The sequence below is a fragment of the Aptenodytes patagonicus genome, chromosome 15 (assembly GCF_965638725.1).
Source record: "Aptenodytes patagonicus chromosome 15, bAptPat1.pri.cur, whole genome shotgun sequence".
Lineage (NCBI taxonomy): Eukaryota > Metazoa > Chordata > Aves > Sphenisciformes > Spheniscidae > Aptenodytes > Aptenodytes patagonicus.
Window position 1 is genome coordinate 10,576,240 of NC_134963.1, and position 24,137 is coordinate 10,600,376.

Consider the following 24,137-nt stretch of genomic DNA (forward strand, 5'->3'; position numbering starts at 1 on the left):
GTAAGTAAGGGCATGGTGGCAACTCAATCACCACCACCAGAGTCAACATTGCCTCAATGCCCCCGGCAGCCAGCAGGCAGATGGGTCTTCCCTCACTACAGCCTCTGTGATTTACTGAGTAACATGAGTGCCTCCTGTATGATTTATAGAGGCGTGGGTTGCTCATCTAAGCCGAGGAGTGGGATGCAGAAATGCTTGTGCTCTAACCAGTTTCTGACATGGGCTCCTGCAGCCCAAGGCATGTCATGTTGTTTCTCAGCCTCTGGGCAAGTTCTCAATTCCTAAAGCAAATCCTGAGTGTTTTTAGATCTGCTGTTAAAGGTTCCAGGAGAATGGGAAGAGCTTGCAGAAGTGCCCAGCTGTTCCACTCCAGCTCCCCCTCCTTCTGTGTATCCAGCTCTCCTCTCATTCAGCCCCTAAAAATGAGTACTGATGAGTGCTTGATATGCAAAAAGGTGCAATGATTTTCTTCAGGAACCATCCTTCGCCTCCTGCCTCTGGGAGAGCAAATGCAGCATATCTGTTGTGCTGGATGAGAAGCGCAGCAATGATGTTCATCTGTTTCACAACCACATACCTCTGGTCCTTCACTACTCCAGAATTTTCCCTTGGCGCCTGCTTGCCTGAGCACTTGGAAGAAAGATTTGCCTCTTTGTTTCTCTATTTGTACAATTATGAATGTAAAATTTACTGCTCTGTATCCTTCTCTAGTGTTTGTAAAACCACTGAAAAATGTAATGTCCTAAATGCTGTAAAAGCTGACAAGCTAAAGATATTTTTCAGCAAATATTGTTGATGATATATATTGTTTTGCTCTCTACATCAAGTTCAATCTTTAGTAGACAATTTGGATAAGTAGACTATTACCTGGCAACTTGTCACAGTTTGCAAATGTTACACCAAAGCATGGGGCTAGCATCACAATTTAGAACAGCAAATTTGTCACCAGAAGTTAAGCAAAGGTTGAAAATATTTTGCTCTGATTCAGCCCAGAGTCCTGCTATGGACCTCCTTAGCCTGTGAACACTACATGTGTGGTAATAGGTGGCCACTGTGATGTCTCTGGTGTTCAATGATATTCATAGTTCCCTGTCCCTGCACCATCCTGTCGCCCACCATTGGTTAGAGCAGGCTAAAAGCTGCTGTAAATGACACTCTGGCCCAGGGGTAGTAGAAGAGCACCAGGGACCAGCATCTGGGTTTCTAGTATGTGGCTTTTTACATGCATTGTCCTTAAGCTAAAACAGTGTGAGAACATTGCCAGAGATGTTGTGCCTCCAGAAAAACAAAAGGAAAAAAAGAATGCAAGAGGAAGAAAAAGCAGAGGGTCTGCATTCCCACGGATAACCCCTGAACTGGTACTGCATCTAGAAATCTGCAAGAAAGCACCACTCAGCCCTCGGTGCTGATACAGAAAACAATGAAACTAAATCACCCCAAACATTCATAACCAGTCTTCTGTCTGCTCCTGAAAAAAATCCCAATCTCTCATTCTTTGTCCTCTGAACTATAGTCACCTTGCATTACACGGTATGAAATGACTAGCCAGGCTTCCTGTTGTCATTGGCGTTAATCACAGAAGATGAATATGAACTGACCAATGGTGTTTATAACCTTGTTTAACAATGTCAGGCACTGGGCTGGAGCCTCCCCTCCCTTTCACCCATATCATTCCAGTGGCTCCAGTGTAGTTATTTCTGGTTTACACCAGCACCAGTGAAGTCAGAGTCAAACAGAAAGGCACTTTTAGGACAGAAAAATCCAACAACACTTTTGAAAAATAAAAAGAATGAAAAGTATCAGAACCCAGTGAATTTCTTTGCTTTGCAGCTCAGGTGCACACAAAAACCACTTTCCATGAAAACAGCATAGCGTATGCTAGAGTAACAGAGGCTGGCCTTTGAAACAGATCCCCTGCCAGCATAAAGCAAAACATGTTTCACACCCATATATTTTCACTAGCACTTGAAAAATCACAGTAAATACAGTCCATGTTGGTACCAAACACGAAAATGTCTCTCTGGTGGTAGAGAAACTTTTATCTTTAATCACCAGTGCCCTGCTGGCACTGAAACATATTTATTTTTTAGCATTCAGTGACCTTTGATACCAGTAACTACAGAGGGCTGCCAAGCTGCCCATGGGCTCTTCCATGCCAGCCTTTATCTGCTTTGTATACTGGGCAGTTTGAAAATGAACTCTGCTTGTTTGTGAAAAGGTAGGTAGGGTAGGTAGCAAACCCTATAGGGATTGTGCCCCGAGTCTGTGAGTGCGTGCGTGCACGTTATACATGTGCCTGTGTGTGTGACACTGATTCTGAGGCCACTGACACTCAGTTAATACACGCCTATGTACGTGTGCATGTAATCAAGGGAACTGCAGCTTCTTTCTCTTATACAGTATAAAAAGTGATATTTGGATGGCCATTATCTTTAAAGGGCAGTCTTCAGCTGGGCTACAACATACCCTAATATTCTGGTGTCCACTTTGTATGGAAATGAGCCTTTTTATTGTCCTTGTATCTTGTGATTATCTTCTCTACCACATTAATTAAAAACACTGCGGTGACCTGACCAAACCTGTAGTACTCCCTGGGTTTGTACTTCACCCTGGGCAGTGCCAGCTTTGGGGAGTTTACATAGCCCAGTTGCTCTACGACAGTTCCATTTTTTTCAGCTAAGCTCCCAGCTGGAGAGGCATGCGTCGCCCTCAGCTAGCTGTCCCAGCAATGACAGCGCATGGCTCGTGTTCACCTAGATGTAACTCACTGAGAAAATGCCAAGTTGGGGAGGGAGGAAAAGGTGGCTTTTAGTTAGACCTCCACCAACTAAATCAAGCTAAAATTACCTATGCCCTTTGCTTAAGTGCCACTGCTTGAGAAGCAATCTCATTACATGTGGTAAACACGTAAGCTTAAAAGCATTCAGCTAAAACCAATCCTTCTGCTGTCCCCTGGTCACCAACTGGCACAAAGCTCCACATCGACACCAATCTGGCAACCTGTAGAGTTTGCCCTCTATTACATTTTGCTTCTATAAGCACAGCTATTATTGGAACTGCTTACTTGACCATATTGTATGCTTTACCTCCATCTGACAATAATTCATTCTTTCAGCTTGCAACATTAATTACTTATGCATACTGTACACACCGCCACTCAAAGTACATACACACAAAGAAAGCAAAAAGATTTTATGTACAGCTGAATTTGGTGGGTTTTTTCCCTATTATTTTTATCTAACGTGAGGACAAGAAGAGATTTTTAGGTTACCTATAACTTGAAAGTCAACAACACAAATACTCAGAAATGTAGCATATTAACAAATACTGGCTGGCTCTGTGCCTTATTACAGACAATAAAAAATATAGCTCAGTATCTCTATGCTACCCAATAAGCGATAGAAGCAAAACTTCACTTAAATATGTATATATGGATGGATGGATGGATGGATGGATGGATGTGTGTGTGTGTGTGTACACACATATATGTACTTACATGCAAACACAAAAAAATAAAAACAGGACCAAAAAAAGTTAGTCAAAGTATACACATGCTTTTGATGATGAACACTTTCCTATCTGTAACATTAGAAACATAAGACTGTTAGAGATCCTGGCACCTCAGAAATTCCCAGCCACTACCAGCAACATATCGTACATCTCTCATACCCATGGATCAGCATTTGACCGTAAAGTAGTTGCGGTTTTCAGCTCTCTGCTCTTGTTGGAAAGCTAGTGTCTCTTACGATTATCCATGGCATCCTGATAGACTAATACCTGTCCTAATACCTGTGATGAGATCCTACAGACATGATGGTCCAGCAGCACCTTGTGTAACGTCAGCACTGCCTTCCTATTGCTACTGGAAGAACCTTGTCTAGGGTCACATTTGTCATTTCTATTACTGCCTCATGTACTGATGGTTCACAGTCATCCACTGACAAACTAATGCATCAATTTTTTTTCTTTTTTTTTGTTGTAGTCAGTTTTCTTCCTTCAAGAGAATCTATTTTTCTTCATCCTTCTGCATGGGGTTCTATATAGCTAATAGAGAGACAGACGCATCCACAGAACAGTTCCTCGTATCCTAAATTAAGAATCCAGAAGAGGCAGGATAGACCTCCATTCTTGAGGTATCTTCCTATTTTCATTGGCTGCAGAAGAAGCCCTGATGACCAGCTTGAAGACGCCGCCTAATTTTCAATGGCTAATGGTGAAGTGCATCCCAAATGTATGTTGTTTTTGTATGGAATTGCATCCCATTTCTATTGCTCATTGCTTTCACTGTCTTCCAGCTCACCAGCCGTGATACTCTGATCCTGTTAATGACAGTGCCTCTTGACTGTTTTCATCAGAAAATTTCTTTAGCATACTCCAGCTTAAATGGCAATAGATCATTATAGTGAATATTAAACAAGTTCAGTCTTGAATCACTACTAATCTCTCTATCCCAATGGTAATCTATGGGCATCTCTCCTTCAGACAATTCCTTATGCATTTTACTGTTCTTGTACTAATCCCCATCTTCTCCATCTTAATTAATAACTTCCCATGTGGCATCATATCAAATGCTTGACTAAAATCCATATGGATTAGATCTACTACATTTCCCCTTGCTTAGAAAATCAGTTATCTCAGCAAAGAAATAGTTCAGGATACTCGACAAAACCAGCATTGTGGTTGCATTTTATCCTGTTTATCTTCTCTTTCACTCTCTCTTTTTTTTTTGTTAATTATATTTTCCTTCAAAACTCTTCTGAAAGCCTGAAATGGTCTCAAAATCAATGAGCTCAGTGGCTACTTAGATAACTTTCTAATAATTTTTAAAATAAAAGTATTACATCTACTGTTTTCAAATCATGCAGAACAACCTCCAACTCAAACATTTATTTCAAATTTTTGCTATCAATCTGGTATTTGTTCCCTTGGAATTCTGGGATGGAAATTACCTGGTCTCCCTCGCTTGAAAATGTTGAGCTCTTTTTTAGATTTGCTTTCACCTTTGTTGTGATAATGTCCATTTTCATCCCCTCATTCCAACTAATCATGTTGGTTTTGCTCCCTTCTTCAACTCCATTCTTCCCCTTAAAAGCTATGGCAAAGCTGTCATTTAGATTTTGGGTACAAAAGTATTTTTAATCTTTTCCTTGTCCACACACTTCACAGTAGCACCAGTTCTTTTCTTGTTCCCTGTTTATTTACATGGCTGAAGAAATGTTTCCTTTTTGTTTTAATTTCCTTCTGACATCGATTTCAGAGTTATTTTTGGCAAATCTTACTTTATTCTTAACACACATAGGTAGTGGTTTTGTTCATCAGTTGTTTTCCTTACTTTTTATTGCTCTCCCATAGTCTAGTGAAATTAAGCCATTGCACAGACTATATTAACTAACAGGGTAGACATAGTTAAATACAGATGTTTTGTAGATAGGTACAGAGTGAACATATTAGCAATGAAATTCACAGGCCAACAGAAATCAAAGATCTTGTTATAATGGAAGCAATGTTTTTACCTGATTAGAGTTGCAAAAACCCTTGCATCAGCCCTGCGTATGCCAGAATGCCTAGCAAAAAGCTTCAGCTTGTAGCAATAAAAATATTGTCTGTTTCTTCTCTTCCAATGAAATGAAAACTTTCTATCACTAAGAATACAACAGAAGCAGAAGTGTACAAAATAGTACCTTGTACAAACACTAAATGACTAGCCTAATTTCTCAAACTGCTACCTTCTGTTTATTTTTTTTTAATTGGGTTTCTAACCCCATCATTTTGGACAGAACCCTTACAGTGCAAACCAATGCAGAGCTGAATGAATCTGTGAGCCATTGCAGCATAAAACTAGCTCTGAATTGGGGACCTTTGCGGCTATTTTTGATACTAAGGATTCAGATTACATTTACAGTTTCTGATTTTTCTTGATTACATATGATTTCCCTAAAAGATTGTATTTTGATTTTCAGCTGTGGAAAAATTATTTGCAGAATTTGTGCACTATCAAGTTTTGAATTAGTAAAAATAGGAACAGATATGAGAAATTAAGGTATCATTACACAAAGGTCAAAATGTAATGTTCTTTGTGTCCATCCGCTAACTGCAGTCAAAAGACCATAGATAGCAGTGGGGGAACCAACTAATCCAGCTAATTATAAAGGGGCTTTACCGAGAATAGTATATTCACACATAGAGCATTTGCAGCTAAGAGACAAAAGATATTCAAAACCCATCTTAGCATAAGATTGGAGTCTCCTCCATGGACACTTCAGAGTCTGTTGGAAAAGACCTTCCAGACACATATGTCTGACTGTAGAGGGATATTTCTATTGAGGGGACAGTAAAATAACGTTTTAATTTTCATGAGCTATCACCAGCTGTTCTGTTATGATTCAAGCACAATTTTCCTGGGTCGCTGCAATGCCTCAAAGGATGCCTGTTTCAGCTCCAATCTGATGTTCTGGTCCTCAGCATTTTTAGTGGCACTGTCAGGACGACCCCACTGGAGAGGCAATGACTGCAAACCTCTGCTAAGAAACATGTTTTTTTGGTTTTAGGGCTAAATCTTTTTTTATTCTTGAGGAGCAGGCTGGTTAGCCCTTGCCTTCACTTTGCTTTCAGACATACACCCTACGCTGGCATTCTCTGCCCTCTATGTTTTGCTTAGTTCCTTGAATTATAGGTTTTTTCCTTTTCGCTTCAACTTTTCCGCCCAGCTTCACCCATCAGTTTACTACTGTAAACAACTGTTTTGCCTGCTAGATGGCACTGGACATCCACTAGCGTTGGGTCTGAAGGCAGGTGGCACTGAAGAGCTGTAAGGGCACATGGCCACCCTTTGGTCGTTATTCTATTTACTTTCTGCAATGGCATTTTCTTTGCTCAGATTACTTCATTCCTCACCCACAGCACTGGCTTGCCACTATAACAATTCTACCCACGTCCTCTTCCTGTTGTATGATGAGTTTGAACTTGCTATTAGCACTGCTACAAAGGACTGGAGCTGCTTCTGAACCCATCAGTTGGTCAAAAACAACTGAAAACAAACTGAAGGCCTGAAATTCCTTGGGGTTTCAGCCACTGTCTTGATTTGAGTCTAAGTATTTTTCAAACGGTAACTTATTTGGGGGAGTTAGTGTTAATTAAACTTTTCTGCCTGAAAGCAGCATTATAGAGCTATTTGTGAATAGATACTGAGGGCTAACATACAAGGATGGTGTGAAATCTGCTTGTTCTTTGGATTCTGTTCTGAATTCTCTGTATACTGTTAGGACAAAAATCTGTTTGTTATAGCTACCTTGGATACGTTGTATTCAACATATTCAACAACACACCGAGGAGGAAGTTGAAGCTTTCATTTGTGTCTGGAGAGCACCCAGCACAATCCACTGCTGTTGTCCTGACTGGGCTCTTTTCAAAATAAATGTTAAAAACCCCAGTCAAACAAAATTAGGAATCAAAGTTAATCACAAGTATCTGGCTGGAAATAGAAGTGTCTCTTTCTTCAAAGTATCCACTAGCCCAAACCATCCTTCAGAATACGTTCATCGCACCACAGTGTCTGTAACCAGAGTGCCACCATTACCCTTCTAGTCCATCTTTCACCTGAGAATGCTGTTCTCTGCACCTCAGTAACGCATTTGCTTTTCTTGTACACGGACACGTTTCACCCAGTGCCAGACGTGCCCACAGTGGGTGTGATTTCTTGGAACTGGAGGGTGTACCCTCTGTTTGGATGGCAAGTTCCCTGCCTGGGGTTGCTTGGAGACATTATAGGTATCATGGTATCTGCCTTGCATGCCTGTAGATGTTTTCCAGGTAGGTGTGGTCATACTTCTACTTGGCTCATCAGATTCTCCACAGATGTCCATGGTTCTAGTGACAGTGCCAGGTCTAGCTTTCTCATTAATTCTTTTTCAACCTTATAATTATCATGTATATATGAAGCTGAATGCAGTGTTGCATCCTACCATATCATTTCTAGGTGCCAGACACCTAATTTCTATCTTTTTTTGTCTCCTCTCCACTGAGAATGTGTCTCGCTCTCCATTTCCTTAGGGATGCTTGGAACTGATTGTCCCCAAACCTAGAGAAGATTCAAATACAAGTAAAGCTTTTTGCAGACTAAATCTTGTGGTGGCATTTTAGGATGTTTCTCCCCTTCTTCTCTACCTTCTTCACTCCCTTCACTCTCAAAAGTTATCACCCGCCTAGCAAAGTTGGCAGACAGACTGAAATGCTTGTGCTTCAAGCCATTCCTGTGCAAAGCCTGGCACCTTTGTTCAAATGTCTGATGAAAGTGGGTTTGAACTAATGTTGGTCTGTGAACTGGCAGGGGCACACAGACTGTTCTGCTGACAGTTTCTGGGGCGGTATGCTTCAGCGGAAGGAAGGAAGATTGAGGGCAGACGGTGGCATTGTTGAGGTCTTGAGATGCCACACAGAGATTCACAAAAGCAAGTCTTTCCAAACCCAAATGTCTGAACTTGCCTGAAATAACTCCAGGATGCGTTTTCCCCCTGTTTAGATAACATAGCACAAGGACTTCTGTGTATTTGCCTACCAATTCCTCTAGCACAGCGTGAAGCAAATGGCTACCTACACCTCCCTGGCTATTTGCAAGGCCACTTAGCTTTAAAATACAGCTAAGACCAGCACCACCAATCTTAAATTAACTTTCCCGGTGGGGGAAGAGTCTTGAATTGATCCTTATCTACTTCACTGGGTCTTGTGCTGACAGTCAGGTTTGCTGTTCTCACCACTGTTAAAGTGTTCTGCTCTTTATTGGGTGTACTGTGAACAAACCACCAGTCCAGACCTTTCTGATATGGCTGTTGTGATTTGCCTTATCTTTATTTGCTCCTCAAGCCACTTTGGTAGGGCTGAAGAAACCATCTCCTGCAAAAACTTTGAACTCTGGATGAGCAACTAGAAAATATCTTTATTATCAGGGAAGAAGAGCTTAGGCTGCAGCTGGGATCCAGCTGAAGTGCATGCGAACTGCAGGGATCTGCACAGGAAGTGGCTGAGAGAGTCGCTGGCGTTGAGGCTATTAGGGAATTCTTAGAGATGTGTTAAATGGTAGTAGGCTCAGCTTCGCTAATGAATCACCTTGCTCAGGCTACAGAGAGTTTTGGTTATGGGTGGCTCCGAGGGCACAGAAGAAAAGAAAATGTCATCTCATGCTTGCAGCTAATACAGTGATTCCTACATGGGATAGTGGAAGCACTCCTGTGCACGATTACAATAAAAATGTTTATATGCATTGCTCCTGTTATTACAGATTAATTAGCTACTGAAGGGAGAAAGTGCTACAGAGGTATAATTCAGATTTCTGCACAGTTGTACTTTGTGGCAATGGTCAGTAAAATTAAGATGATATCAGTTCACTTAACATTTTACAAAATAATAGCTTGAGCTTGCAGGCTGTGCACATACTTAGTGTAAGCATCTGAATAGCCCCTGCTTGCTCAGTGTGATTACTGATGTGCTTAAAGTTAAGCACGCATGAAAGTCTTTGCAGGACCAGGGGTGCAAAACACAAATAACTTTTCCCCTCGATATACTTCCAATAGGTAAATAACTAAAAAGAAATGCACAACCCCAAACTTCAGATTTCTATGGATTCTATGGGAGCAAAGGCCATGTCTTCATCTGTGTCTTGGACGGTGCAAAATGCACTGTCAGTCCTTAAAAAATAGACAGGAGTAATAAAAAGCTAATATGCAAATTGCGTTATACATGAGGATGTTTTCTTAATTTGTGTGTAAAGCTCATTTCAGATTCCAATACATGTACAAGCTATAATCTATGTAATTTCCCTTAACACACATTTGAGACCTCATCAGTGATGGGAGAAATAATCTTAACAAATGCCTTTTTCATTGCTCAAAACCTGGGAGGGAGCAGCAGTATTTGGGTTGCCGGGAGGTAGTGGTCGGGCTCCGGGCTGGGTTTCGGGGTGCGGGTGGCAGGGAAGGGGGGGCGGCTCGGGGTGGGGGAAGCCCTGGTCCCTCGGTGGGAATTACCCAGCTCCCGTCCCTCTCCCAGCCCCGCCGCGGCAACATTTATTGCAAAAGCAGGAAATTGCTTATTACTAAACTAGCTGGCAAGGGAGCGGGAGCCGATGCTGTTCCACACTGGCACAGCACTTGCTTAGCTGCTGCTTTCCCTCCCTCTCCTTGTTCCGCTCTTTCTTCTTCTTCTTCCCCCTCTTTCTCTCCTCTCTCCCTCTCTCTCCTCTTCTTTTTTTCATTTTGGCTTCTATTCAAATGTGGGTCAGGGGTGAGCGGCTCCCAACGTCACAAGCTTGCAAGATGGCGCTGGGAGGAAGGCTGTGAGATGAGGAACAGGCTGGTATAAACCGAGAGGACAGGAGAGGGAGAGGAGGAGGAGGAGGAGAGGGGAAGGGGAAGAAAAGCTGCTGCTCCAGATGCGATAAGAAGGTAACGCGGAGCGGGGCGCGGGCGGGGGCGCGGGGCCGCGCGTCCCGCTCGGGCGGCCGGGCGCTGCCGGGCTCCGCGGTGCAGCCCAGCCCCGCTCCCCCGCTCTTTATTTGCAACCCCGGTCATTTGCCCATCTGCACGGGTCCACTCGGGAGAGTCGCCGGGGTGGCGGTGGTGTCCCCTTGTCCCCTGCCCTGCAGCAGCCGTGCCCGGCACCAGCGGGAGTTCCATTGAAAAAAATATAGATCATTTTCTTTTCCCTCTTGCCCCCCTCTCTCCATGCCCCGGGCCCCCCTCCCCTCGCTCGCCCGGCGCGCTGCCCCGTTGCTTTCGGGGCCGGGGCGGACATACGGTGCATTCGCCACCGTGCCTGTCTGGGGATTATTGCAAATGTTGGCTATTTGGTTGAAGCGGCTGGAAACTTTCCCCCTCCTCCCGTGCCATTTGTGTGTGTGCGCGTGTGTGTGTGTGCGCACGGGTGCGCGCTGCCCCTTCCCCGGCGGCGGTGGGATCGGGGCGGGGGGCCGCAGCTGCTGCCCGCCGGGGCCGGCCGGCGTGAGGGTGACCGGCGGGGCGGGCAAGCAGCCCCGGAGCGGCAGCCTTCTCCCCATCCCCACTCGCCCCCTGCAAATGAGCCGTATTTTATTTTTTTTTTTCCCCCGAAAGGAGGGAGCGGAGCCTCGGGGTGCCGGGGGGCGTGTTTGTGCTGGGGATCCGGCCGCATTGTGGAGGAGAGGGCAGGGAAGGGGCTCCCGGGACTTGCATCGCCTCCTTCCCCCCCGCAGTCCATCCGCGGGGCTGCAAGGCGACGAGCCAGGCCGGCATCCCCCAACCCCAGCGCCGGCCCCTGCCCCACCGGGCACCCCCTGCCCTGCCGGGACCGCGGTGAACTTTTGCCCTGGCTCCCCCCTTCCCCGCCGCCCCCCTCGGCCGTTCGGGATCGCGGAGGGAAGGACCCGCCGGCTCCGCTCGCTCTGCCCGTCGCTGCGGGTCTCTGGCTTTTGTTACGGCACCGTCTCGGATGCAATGGACGGAGCGCAGGATCGCGCACCCTCCCGCGGCCGGGGGCTCGCAGGACCCTGCCCGCCCGGCTTTGTGCCCCCGGAGGAAATGCGCGCTTGCCCGGCCCCGCCAGCCGGGCGCTGATCTGTCCACCCCGTTAAAAAAAAAAAAAAATTAAATTGTACGTCCAGGCTGGCAATATTGTTGCCGAGGCGCGTAACACTGTAATTCAGGGAGACGGGAGGGCTGATCGCTGCCCGCGGCTGCCCGGTCCCGGGTGAACGGCGCCGCGGAGCCGGGCCGGGCTCTACATCCCCAGGCGCGCCGGTGCCGGTGCCAGCTCGGCGGCGGGGGGAGCCGGGCTTTTTTGTTTTTCTGGTTGCATTTAAAAGCAAAGCAAAGCCGGCGGGGGGGAGTGGGGGTGGGGGGAGGCTGTGTGCGCGGCCCCCTGCGCGGTGCGCGGCCCGGGGAGCCCCGCGGGCGCGCAGGGCGGCCGCGGTGCCCGCAGCGCCCAGCCTGCTCCCTGCCTGCTCCCGGCCCCTTTTGTATGGGGCGAGAGCCGGCGGGAGAAGTCAATTATTGACTTCTGCTTGGACTGGTCCCAGGTGGAAGTGGGCGCAGCGGCGAGCGGGCGGCTCTCGGCGCGCCCCCCGCGCTCCCCGTTATCGCGGCCGCCAGCCGCGCTCCTCCCGGGGCGCTCCGCGGCCGCCGGACACCGCGCCCGGCCCCGCCGCCGCCCGGGCGCTGCTCCCGGCCGCTCGGGTGAACGCGTATTTACACACGGGGATCTGGTGACTCGAAACTTTCTGCTGCGAAATCCGCAGCCTTTGAAAACTCGGGCTGCCTCGGCGCTTCGAGAGGCGGGTAACTTCGCGTTCAGTATCTGCGAGTGGGGCGGGTGTATACCTTTACATCAAATTAATGAATTATATATGAAACCAAGTGTTTTAGCAGACGGCTACCGAAATCACCCTGGATGTTACTTAGTTGTTAGAATAAATCTGAGAGAGCAGCGGAAACCAGTTAAGAGGAGCATCAAAATTACGTTAATAAACCGTCCTTTGACCAACACTGGTTTAAATTTATTGCGGAATGCTGTTTATATTTGAATGGCTCCCATGTTTTTCCACAAATTAAAGGGGAAAACAATATGCAATAGTCACTTTCATTGGAAAATGTCAGAACTATGACCAGATGTTTGCTGTGCTTGATAAATACAGTGTATAAACAACTAGTATTTCAAGATGACTTATTACTATTTTTTACGACTCAGAACTATTGTATATACTACAGCAGCTCTGGAGAGAAAGCTGTAAATGACTCCTTAGGATTTCACAGCAAATCTACATGGGGAAAATGACATATGGAAAGAAAATTGACTTATTTCCACAACTGCAAGTGGCCTCCTTTTTGCGCCTTTTCATTAGCAATCTAATCCTAAAAGCATTAGGAGCAATTATTTGCAGTGGTGCCTGACATTCTAGGTCTAATTATTTAAATCAGTTTAACTTTTGATGGTTGACCCATTAGGTCAAATCTGTGTGCCCTTTGTTATATTTATTAAAAAAAAAAAAAAAGGAGGGGAGGGGGGTCTTCAAACTTGCCACCTGCTACTGACATATCATTTTAGCTCTGGAGGAGATCAGCATTAAGAATAAGCAACCTCTTACATTTGTTACTTTCCATTCTAACACGGGTAAGGAAACCCCGCATAAGTGCCTTGTTCTTTTGCGTCTGAAATCCATTGCTTAATCACGGCTGACTTGCATGGCCACAGGGGTGTAAGCAGGAGGAATGGGAGAATCCGAGGATATAGCGGGTTTTTCTTACGTCATGCTTCCTAATCTACGTGAAATGCAGACGAGGTGCACATACATAAGAGGGATGATTTTTCAGTGTTTGGAGGAAAAGCTTCTTCCAAGGATCTGGGAGAGCGCTAAATCTTTAATGCATAAAGAAATAGCTCACGTTAGTATTCACATACGTTGCTGGGCGGAATGACTTATGGATGTGTAGATAGTAATAAGTATCGCAAGATGCTTGAAGCACTTGGTATCACGTGATACGCTGTAGTGTCAGTGCTGAATTGTTTGGCAGAAGCCAATGTGTGACAAGGGGTGGGGGGAGAGAGAAGGAGAGAAAGAGAAGGTTAGAGGCCTTATTCCAGGAGGGTACATGTTCAATTTATTTTGATTTGTCGTTTAAAACAACTAGAACGCAACCTAATGCTAATCAGTTTGGCTATGTAATGGATTGAAACTCCCTAAAACAGCCACTGCAGCCCAAAATTGGTGGTCACAGCATGAAATTTGAAGTTGTGAACAGCAGATCTTGCTATGAGAGTTCTCATTTTCTAGCATCTTTACAGCTCATAGTAATTAAGAACTGTCAAACATAAACTGTATGTTGTGCATTCCTTTGACCTTGTATAGAAAATAGTACGTGGCTATTCTTTGAGCTCCTGCTAGCTTCTCTGATGACAGATGTAGGGAAATAGGATAATGTTCGAGAACCGAGGTGCATTTGCCTTCATATCAGAACTCCTGTTTGTGGTGACTGCAGCGTTTAACCCTCTCATCCAGTTTGACGAACGTATCGCAGCTTGATAGGTAGAAGGTATCGGTATGATGAGGTTGTCATGTTTTCTCTACAGAAAACCAAGTTTCCCATCCCCTAACCAAATCTGACTGATAAAGTGTACGAACAAAACTGCAGTTTCCGACAACATCCAGGGAAGAACGTTGCCACAAAGTGGCATTTCAGTGCAGCAGCAAATGTGGTCTTGGAATGGGAGAAAGCAGAATCACATTTGTGACATAGCCATTATGTTGGCTGTATTGTGACAGGCAAAGCTCAATGGGAAGGGGGACCATTTCAGCATCAGCGGACATGCCTACCCTGCTGGGCTTGGAGAAAAATTAACAGGGCTCAGCTGTGGGATTGCAACAACAGAGTGTTGACCCAACCATAAGCAGGAGAATATCTTTTAAAAAATAAAGGTGACTTCTCCTTTGGTTTGATGTGGATTGAACACCAGTGATTAAACCACTAGGGCTGCTTAAATTGTTTTTTATCTTGCTGTAGCATCAGGAGCAAGGACAATGCATTGCAATAGAGATTTCACTCTGCTGTGCTGTAGCTCATTGGCAAAGCAACTGCATTGGTTTGTTTAGGTCTTTTTTAATCAGCGGTGACAGTGTGCTTACTTCTCTCAAAAGCAGCAGAAACAATGTAAAAAAAAAAGTGTTCCTGAGAGTTGTATTTTCTTGTTCAGTTAGCATCTCTAGGTTCCAACAGGATGCCAATTTTAAGCTGGGTTTCTTTCCTTGAAGTGTACGCGTATTACAAGCTAGCTGTCCAAACTTGTAAGTTACTCATGCTTCTTGTTTGCAATTCCTGGAAAGAAAATTCACCCTCCAGTGCTGGCTCCCACAAAACAAGGAAGAAATGAAACAGTGAGGTCAATCCTGAATTTTAAGCTGATATAAAAGGGGTTGTTACAATAGGTGTAAGGAGGAGACTACAACACTGCAGTAGCTGTACCTGCTGTAAGTGACAGGTGGGAGAAATTTTGTTCTTTTTCATCTGTGTTTGGATGACGGCCCAGTGCTGGCCACAAACTGCAATCCAGGATTAATCCTCACATAGTGTTTTCTTTCTATATATCAGATTTCTCATTTTGTTAATAAGCACAGCCTAGCATGCACTTCAAGTCAGCTGTTCTGGAGTGGAAGGAACAGGGTTTTGCATTATTGAAATGACGGCTCTTATGCTTTCCTAGAGCCCGTATTGTTTGACCAGGGCAGGGCGGAGGGTGATCCTTGTAATCACAAATCCTAAACAGGGATTCTAGTTACTGATTTTACTTAATGAAAAGGGGTGGGGAATCTAGTTTATCCAGGATTACATACGTACTATATCACATTTTCTGATGTGCACACTGCGGATTTGAAGGGGCTAAAGAGTGATCTTTCAAACTGAAAACCTCAAGCAGGCGTTTGGAAATGGACCTGTTGTGGGAAATGGTTGTCAGCAATGGGCTTCCTTCAGCACTGGCTTTCTTGCTAATGTAGAAAAGACAAAACTGCTCAGCTCTCCTGCAGAAAGTGGTCAGAAGACACATGCACTGACAGCTAAGCTGGGAGAGGAAGGGTCCTAGTCTTCAGCTGGCAATAAGAAGAGTTTAGAGAAGTGCAGGGCGTTTCCTGCTCAAAACTGTCATCAGGGGCTGCTCTCCCAATAAAAACGGGGCTGAAAACAGGGTGTACTTCTTGCTTCTGTTGCTAAATGTTCTGAGAGATCTATGCAGGAACTAGGAACAACTCCCTCTTGTTCCTCCAGCTTTAGATACTAGATGGAAAAACTTTCCGATGTTGCCCTCACCCAGGTTCTGGACGGGAGGTAGAAAGCATTTCATGTCAGTATGCTGGCCTGAGGCATTCGCTGTCCTTCAGTCTCTTGGGTAAAGAAAGAGGGGGTAGCTTTCAATAATGTATCAGTTTGCCCTATCCGCTCCCTTCCCCCACTGAACCAAACACTATGCAAGATAAAATTGTCTTCAAATCAGTCTTTTGCCATGAGTTTTAAAAGAGATACACGACGGACTGACTGGGGAAGAGGCCTCGTGGTAAACAACCTTACTCTGCTCTTCATGCTGGGCTAGTCCCATTCATTCCTGGACTGGTTTAAGATGACAGGGGTGTACAGCAGATTCCTTCTCCTAAATGTGTGCTCATTTCCCGTTATATAAAGAACCATTCAGTGTGTGGATTCAGTTTTCCAGGAGTCACATAAAGACACTGCCATGTAGGACTCCACTTACTGCATTTCCATCTGCTGTCAAGATGCCACCAGCCAGTTTGACATTTTGGAAATCTTTTCTCTTGTCCGATAAAGAACAGAATAGAGTAATTTGCATTGCCAATTTTAACAGAGAATTGAAATCAGCCAACAACAAACGTTATTTTAAAGCTTGCTTGTTTGTCTATGTGGTAGTTACTCTCCAGTGGAAAGACTGGATCTCACTGGTTTGTACCTATTAAAACATGTTGATGTGCAACTAAAAATAACTTTAAAGTAAATTTGGTATTATTTTCTGTTAAGCAGGAGGACAGGGTTTAACACATTCAAGCTACGATTTAACATGCAAATCAGAAACAAAACTAATTTACTGTTATTGTTTCTGAGAAATGTATCAAGCAACTTCTTATATAGCATTAAATTCAATGGAATGCTAAACCTAAGTATTTTGAAGTGTTAAATAAAAACATTTGGAAAATATTTTCTTATCAAAATACTTTCTGACAACCTCCTGAGGTCCCTTCCTATGTGACTTATTCTGTGATTCTTATTCAGCTCCATTTTAAATGCAAAGCAAAGGAAATGTTCTTTGGGCAAAAGGGAATTAATTATTTTCTAGTTATGCTGCTCTTTTAAGAGTTTAGAACTAGCAGATACTAGTCTCTAACCCCTAGTTTTAATTTGAGTAAGATTTCCTGCCCTTCTGCCCCTCCTCAAATCTCAATTGCTTTCTCCAGTCTGAAACAACTAGTTATTGAACTGAAATGGAAAAAACCATCCTCTCTGTCCCTTTACAAGAGGCTCCTGATGTGAAAGCTTAGTTAACTGCCCAGGATTGGATGAAATGATAAAGTAGTGGCTTTCTCTGTTTAGGGGTTGACTTCCCTCAAAACTTCACTAGCAAACACATGCAACTGAAGACTGACTTTTTTTTAAACAAGACCTATTTAAAAGAAGGTTTGAAATTATGCCAGTGTATAGTGAGACTTGAACTTGCACTGTTTTTATTTAATGTTGTTTCCCCTACCCCTGGAAGGGTGAGGTGCTTTGTTATTCCTAGTTTCTGTTTACCCTTATAAAGTATTCAGAATGGTCCTCATGTGGAACTTTTTGCATTAAACTTCTCGAGTCCTTGAAAAAGGCCCTTTGTTCATTTTCTAGGCAGTTCAAATGCTCTTTGATAATGTGATATTAGTGACATGATTATGCCCAGTCTTCAAAGAAAAATGTGGATGTCCTTCTAGGCAGGAAAAATATCTACCAAAGTTGTAGATGGCAGGGAATCCACTAAAAAATATAAATGTGCGTGCACATCTATGAAGTGTACATAGCCAGAAATGTAGTACCAAAATGCTCAATATAAGGAATTTTGGCATAAGAGTGAGAGTTGTCTTGGAATTCTTCAGATGTCAGTGGACTGATATTTTGCTGAGCATTTTTTAAAAGTAACATAACTTAACGACTTGAAAACTTTACCCAGAAAACTTGGTTATAAGTACTTACTGTTATGAATTGGTGCAGTGGTTGAATGTATGCACGCATTTAATTCTTCTGGGTTAGCTTGTGGTCTAGGGAATTCTGGGTTCAGTTTCTATCACTGGTTTAAATTTTCCATGCTATGGTCATGAAGGAAGTTAAGCAACTTAAGTTTTCTTTGTCTTTAAAGTATGGAGAATACAATGTCCTTGGTTTGTCTTGTATATTTATCTTATAAATGCTCATCATATTTAAAAGTTTGCACAATGGGACCCTGACCTTAGCAAGGGCCTGTAAATGCTGTCATCGTGCACATAATTCTAATAAAGCTTCAAAATGGTAAAGTTGCTAAAGGACTAACGCTTTAGTATTACGCAAAACCCACGGTGGGGGAGGAAGAATAGAGAAGACTGCTCTCCAGTCCTTCAGAAATGCTACGTTTCCTAGTCTCCACTGTACTTTATCAAACAAGGCTTTCAAAATTGTAATGAAGATTGAAACATGCCAGCTATAAAAATTATTCACTTTTTGCTACAGCATTGAAAACATTAATGAGACTGTATTTCCCTGCAGTGAACACGGGTTTTTGGAAGGTCTGTTTGGCACTGCCAGTCTCTTCCTGGGAATAAATAAATGCCTCTAAATAATCCCTTTCAGGATGTGCAGAGCAGCAGCTTGTATTTTTTTGTCTTTCCTCCCTGGGTCGCATGGTGCAGTGCCAGTGTACTGCGTGACGCAACAGTCTTGGAAATTCTTGGAAAAGCACTTCCGTTTGCTGTAGGTAAAAATTGTGTTGGCAGCAAAACTGACTCTGCTGTTTACAAGCTGGCAGCATTCTTAAGTGAACTCCAAGAAAAGTAGTTTAATGTATGCGGTTCTGCATATCCATCCAAGATGCAGAGGTGTTTGAGACTGTTGGCCTGTTATTATGGGTGGTGCCTCTGGAGAAGGGATGTCTTGAGTATTTCCCCAAGTGTGGACCTCTTTTTAGTAGTTGTAGTCATCTGGCTTATCCCAGTTGTGTTGGGTCTCCCAGTTTCTGGTTGCTACCTGTAAGTGATGGGTTTAATTGCCATAGTGATATTCCTTAGCTCCTGAGTGAGGGAAAAAGTGACCCGAGTGAGGAGAGAGGACTATAAGCCTTTATCTTCACTCTGACAATCTCTATTTTGGTGGCTAAAAAAAGAGTTGAGTAGGAGAATTTGTTTGGCACTGATTCGTTGTTTGATTCTGGAAAAATAATTTAATCTGTCTGTACTTCTCTATCTCTACCTGTGTAAGGGCATGGTATTTTGAAGATGGGCTGAATTTCCATTAGCATTTAATGAACAGTAAATAACAGTAGTAGTCGCTATTGTCTAATATTTCACCCTGTTAATGGTGCAAGAGGATTGCAAGCTGAATGCTGTACTAATAATTCAGTGTCTTGTAAGTGGAACCTAATGCAGAGAAAACTAGTACATTTGATAGTGCTGTAGTACTGGAAATCATGCTGTTATTTAAAAGCTGCATGGAGGTGTAACTAACAACAGAGGACAGTCATGGAAGTAAAATATATTGTAAGGGTCCTGCTGCAACAGTGATCATTGGAGTATGGAATTAAAATATTTGCCTATCCAGCAAAGATATCCTTTCCACCCAAGGATCTCAACATACTTTCATAATTGGTAATCTGTCATTTACAGCTGTGTCTCTGGCATCTTCATATAACCTTTTTTGAGATGTTTATATGACTTTCTGAAAGCTGCACAAGGGTTCTTCCCTAACAGAACAGAAACCATAGCCATAGCAACAAACCAGCTTCCACTCCCAGTAGACAAAAATGACTAATTAAGCACCCCAGTTTATCTCTTTCACTTGTAATAAATAAACAAAATCTCCCTCTCCCTTCCAAATTTTGAGAGTTTATATGAAATGGGACCTGGGCTATATGACACCAGCTGTACCGTTCCAAAAGACCTACCAGTAGTTTTCTACCTAATACCCAGAACATCTAATACCATATGCCAGAGGCTTGGGATGTTCCCCATCCATGAACTGGTTGGACAAGAAAGGGGGTAAGGAGTCCAGGTGAGTCCAAGCAAGTTTCCATGTGCATCTACTCTGCCATTATTCAGAATATTTGCCTATTTGTGCTCGCCTCCTCTGTGGTTACACATGGACCCATGCTACCTCTGTGTTTGTTTAAAACATCTTGGGTTGTACCCCCACCAAAAAAAAAAAAAAAAAAGAAACCCAAAGCACCCCCCTAAACCTTCTTGGAGCAAAAGCAAAGCACATTCCCTTTTGAGGTGGAGGGGAAGCTGCTTCATTACAATGGCTTTGACCATCAAAAGTGGTGAGTGGGAGGGTATCTGACAGCGTTAGCTCTGTGGATTGACTGGCTGGGGTCACGTTTTTGTAAGTGAGAAGGTAGCAGCTGTCCTTTGTGGCATGCAAGACGCAGCATTTCAGGGGAACTTGGAGATTTTTTTTCCATAAGAACTGCTCCATGCTGTGCCATGCTGCTGTCCCACCCCTCCCTCTTCTGTGCCTTGGGAGGGGAGAAGGGGCTGGGTGCCCATCAGGAATGCTTGCACTGGCACGGGGAAAGCAAGTCTGCGTCTACTAAACTTACACGTTACTGGAGACTAATCAGTCAAGTTTGTTGCTTTAATTTTGTTTTCAGTTCCCAGTTTTTTAAATCTTCAGGGAAGAAAGGATGGCAGCATCTTGAATGAAGTCAGTGTAATGCCAGGGTGTGGGATTTCCATAATTCAGTGCCTGTCTTACTATTTTTTAACAAAATGCATGAAATTAAAGAAGCGGAGAGGTAGTATGAATATGGTGGTTTTGCAATAAAATAAAAAAATGAACAGTGCAAACTGGTTGTTGGTCAGATCACAGTCTTCAGGGGAAACTGTCTCTAATAGATGTCATTGTAAGGGTAATGCTGCACTTGGCACCAAAAATTAGATTTAATGCCATAAATGGAGATAAAGCACATTGCAGCTGACAATATACTTCCAGGCCATGTCCCTGGCTAAAGAGCTTGCAATGCAAGGCACAAATAGGTGCAGTATAGATAACTGACTGGGGGGGGGTCAGATTCTGCAAATGCTTACTCAGGCACTTTGCTTGAACTCAGTGTGACTGCTGGAGTAAGAGCTTGCACAATCCAGCCTGAGGACTGGGGCTGGAGCCTTATAGCTGTTGGGTAAAACAGAACTGCTTGGGGGTTTTATTTATTTTTCAAGTGCCTGGTGAGGCGGGCTTTGAGTAAAAGCCCGCTTCCAACCCTGACTTGCATGCCTGTTTATTTGCTGTAATCACCTGTAACCTAGAATTGCAAAACTCCTGTGGATACACTAGTGATGCCTTTGTAAAGTTTCCTAGCAAAAATTCAACTGGATTTTAAAAGCACATGCTTCTTTCAAAACACTTAGCTATAAAGTTCAGTCCTGCCAGCCTGGTGGGCTGAGAACATTTCAGAAAAGGTCAGAGGGCTACATCGAATACTGTGGGTCCAATTTCCCAGGCTGATTTGTTGCCTGAACTCTTTGAAGGGAGCAGAGCACCTGCAAATCCCCTTCTGGGGATTCCCTTAAAATGTGGGGAAGCCTCCGACAGGTGTGTGGAGCTGGCATGGCCTTGGCCCAAGGTGGGGAGAGGTGTGGCTGGGACACGTCTGAACCTGCACTTGGGTTGGAGCAGGGAATCAAAGAGGCTGTAAGTGGTAGCTGTTCTCAGCTCCTCTCATTCCCGAGCGTAGGGAAGGGATGCTAACCTTCGCCAGGCAGAGTTCAGTAAGCTATTCTCCGCTTTTCTACAGCCTGTTAGGAAGTAGGCAGTGGGCAAGGGAGTTGCAGCTGCTTGTCCCCCCCTCTGAGAGGCAGCGGGTTGGCTGCTGGGGCAGATGCTGACTAATTGTATCAGGAAAGAAGTGGGAGGCGATAGAGCTGATTCAGATCCCTGGTTTAAAAATCCTGAGCCTGGCTGAGTGAATGCCTGATTAATGTATTTTCTTCTCAGATTCATTTGCTTTGAGGTCACAGTTCAGAGGCTCAAGAGAAAACAGGCAAGACATTAAGAGTCTCTCTGGATGTGTGTCACATGCCCACTGCCTAGGTGCTCTCCATGTAAAAGGCTTTGACAAAGTGAAGTCCCAGATAGACTGCAGTACTAACGTGTCAGAGAAGGCTCTGGCTGGGATGTCTGCTTGGGTAGGGATCTGAAACTTTCTTTTTCTTAGGAGGCAGTTTGTTGGCTGGCATTAAAAAGTTATTCCTGCTGATGGGTCATTGTATCTTCTTCATAAGACCTTTCTGGCTTATTTTAAAAACTTAATGTTTAAGGGATAAACAAAGCATTTCTTTTGCTTTCATTGAAAAGAATGTAAGCACTTCATCTGAGTAGGAAAGAACAGCATGATTATTCATATGAAGTCAGTCTCTACAGTGAATGACTGAACAAAAAAAGTCCAACTGGAAGAGTACATCAATTCTACTGACGGCAACAGACTTTTTAATTCTGTTCATCCCCAGAAATCTTAGAGAAAAATACGTTTTCTCTCTCCTGCTTCTTGTCAGAGGATTTGGCAGAAAGAAATCTACCTCCTTCCCAATCTAGTTTTTAGAATGTGTTTGCTCTTTAAAAACAAGTCAGCACAGTAATCCTGTTTCATGTTAACCGCTATGAAATATGGTGTTAACTTTTTAGCCCTATAGTGGCAGGAAGTGGGATTTAGGAGTTTTTTCCTTGAGTATAGAAGAGTTTAGGAGCAGGATTTAAAAAAAAAAATCCTTACAATCCTCTCTCTGAGTCTATTTCCATAGACTAATCTTTCAATTAATCTCATTTGTCTATTATGCAATTTGGTGTAAGATTTTAACCATGATAGTCTTTAAATGCAAGTTGACACTTCAGATCCCTGTGCTGGCTTCAACTCCTAGTCCATAGTGCTTGCTTATTTCGATTTATGCTTTGGTTGTCTAACCTGTTGGATTCTTTGCTTCCTCCAGAATCCTCAGTTGTGCACATACTTGCTTTGTCCAACCATTTCTACATATTTGCCTCATTACTGTAATCTCTTCATTTCTGGGCTGTGCCTATTCCTATCTGTTTTCTTTGTCTCTTTCCACACAAACTTTGCACCATGTTTTGGGTTGTCCTTCATAAATGTAACAGTAGTTTCTTCACTGTGAGCTACTCCAGAACTTCAGGGAGTCACCAAATAGTCTAGGGTTACATCCATGCAAGTGTTGGTGTAGCATCTGTTTGTGCATGAAGGCTCTCTTTAAAAAGATTTGTGCTTCAAAACTCTCTGCAAACATCCTTCCTATTATAATACTTGAAGGCCACTTGGCACAAATCTTTTTTTTCCTGACTGGTATGAAACCGATATCCCAGTAAATAAGAAAGTATCACTGCAGATACTTTTAGGGACTGGATAAATGAGGAACATCTACTGTGACTTGCAGGAAAATCTTCTGGCTGTTCTACTGACGATGTCCTTCTGCTTCCCTTAGTATACTTTTTAATGTTCGATTAATTCTTCTGGAGCAGAAGAGTCATATGATAAAGTTCTAAGGAATATTCCAAAAGAGACAAACTTGAATGTGTTGCTGCTTTGTCTTGCTAGATACCAGTGGTTACATTGAAGCCTCTGGTTGTACAATTCCCACTTGTTCTTGACCTCAAACCTCCAGCCTATGTCAAAGTCTTGCTTTCCAGAACTGCATGCCCTTATGTCTAGGGGAAACTTGTGACTGATGGAAGGTTTGATATCAAATGCTCTCAAATCCTATTGAAATCAGTAGGTTGAGGGTGCTCATTGATAAGATCAGGCCCAACAGCTAAGATGCAATTTGCAGATCAGATCCCTCCTGCAGTTGGGTCACAGAGCCTTGGAGAGAAGCAGCAGATAGTCTCATTCCCTGCTATGGACAGGGAATAAAGCCTTCTCATTAAATTGATCATTATTTATTACACTCACACATACATACACACTCTTTCTCTAATTTAGATATATGTGAATAATACCAGACATGAGTGTTCCTGTGTGGAATAACTGAACTCAGTTACTCTTGGCGTTCAGTTACAACAGGAAAAAATGGGGTTTGGTACTTAGTGCTGAACAGCAGAGACCAACTCATCAAGTTTTTCCATTGCAAAAATGCTATGTCTGAATTTCTTAAATAGTGTGTGTCTATAATAGGCCCAGAGACATGACAGCACATGTGGAGCACATGAAGGGGAAGACACAGGACATGAATTTTTCTGCAGGTTTTAACAAAGCCAGAATCTTCTGTGCCCTCTCTGCTCTGCCACACAGAACAAAAGCCCCAGGGGGTTTGTTTCTGAAGTCATCTGAGAGCTGCCAGCACAAAATGAAAGCCCCAAGGGTTTCTCCAGTCATTGAAGGGGCATCCACAGCCTATAATT

General features: G+C 43.7%; 1 protein-coding gene across 1 annotated transcript in view; it reads left to right on the plus strand.

The window, feature by feature from the left end:
• The first annotated feature begins 10,370 nt into the window (after positions 1-10,370).
• The window catches only part of HIC2 (HIC ZBTB transcriptional repressor 2), a 74,972-nt gene continuing 61,205 nt past the window's right edge, over positions 10,371-24,137 (plus strand). Inside the window, exon 1 of the mRNA XM_076352631.1 lies at positions 10,371-10,436. The gene's annotated coding sequence lies outside the window, so the exon portion shown is untranslated. The remainder of the gene's footprint in view (positions 10,437-24,137) is intronic.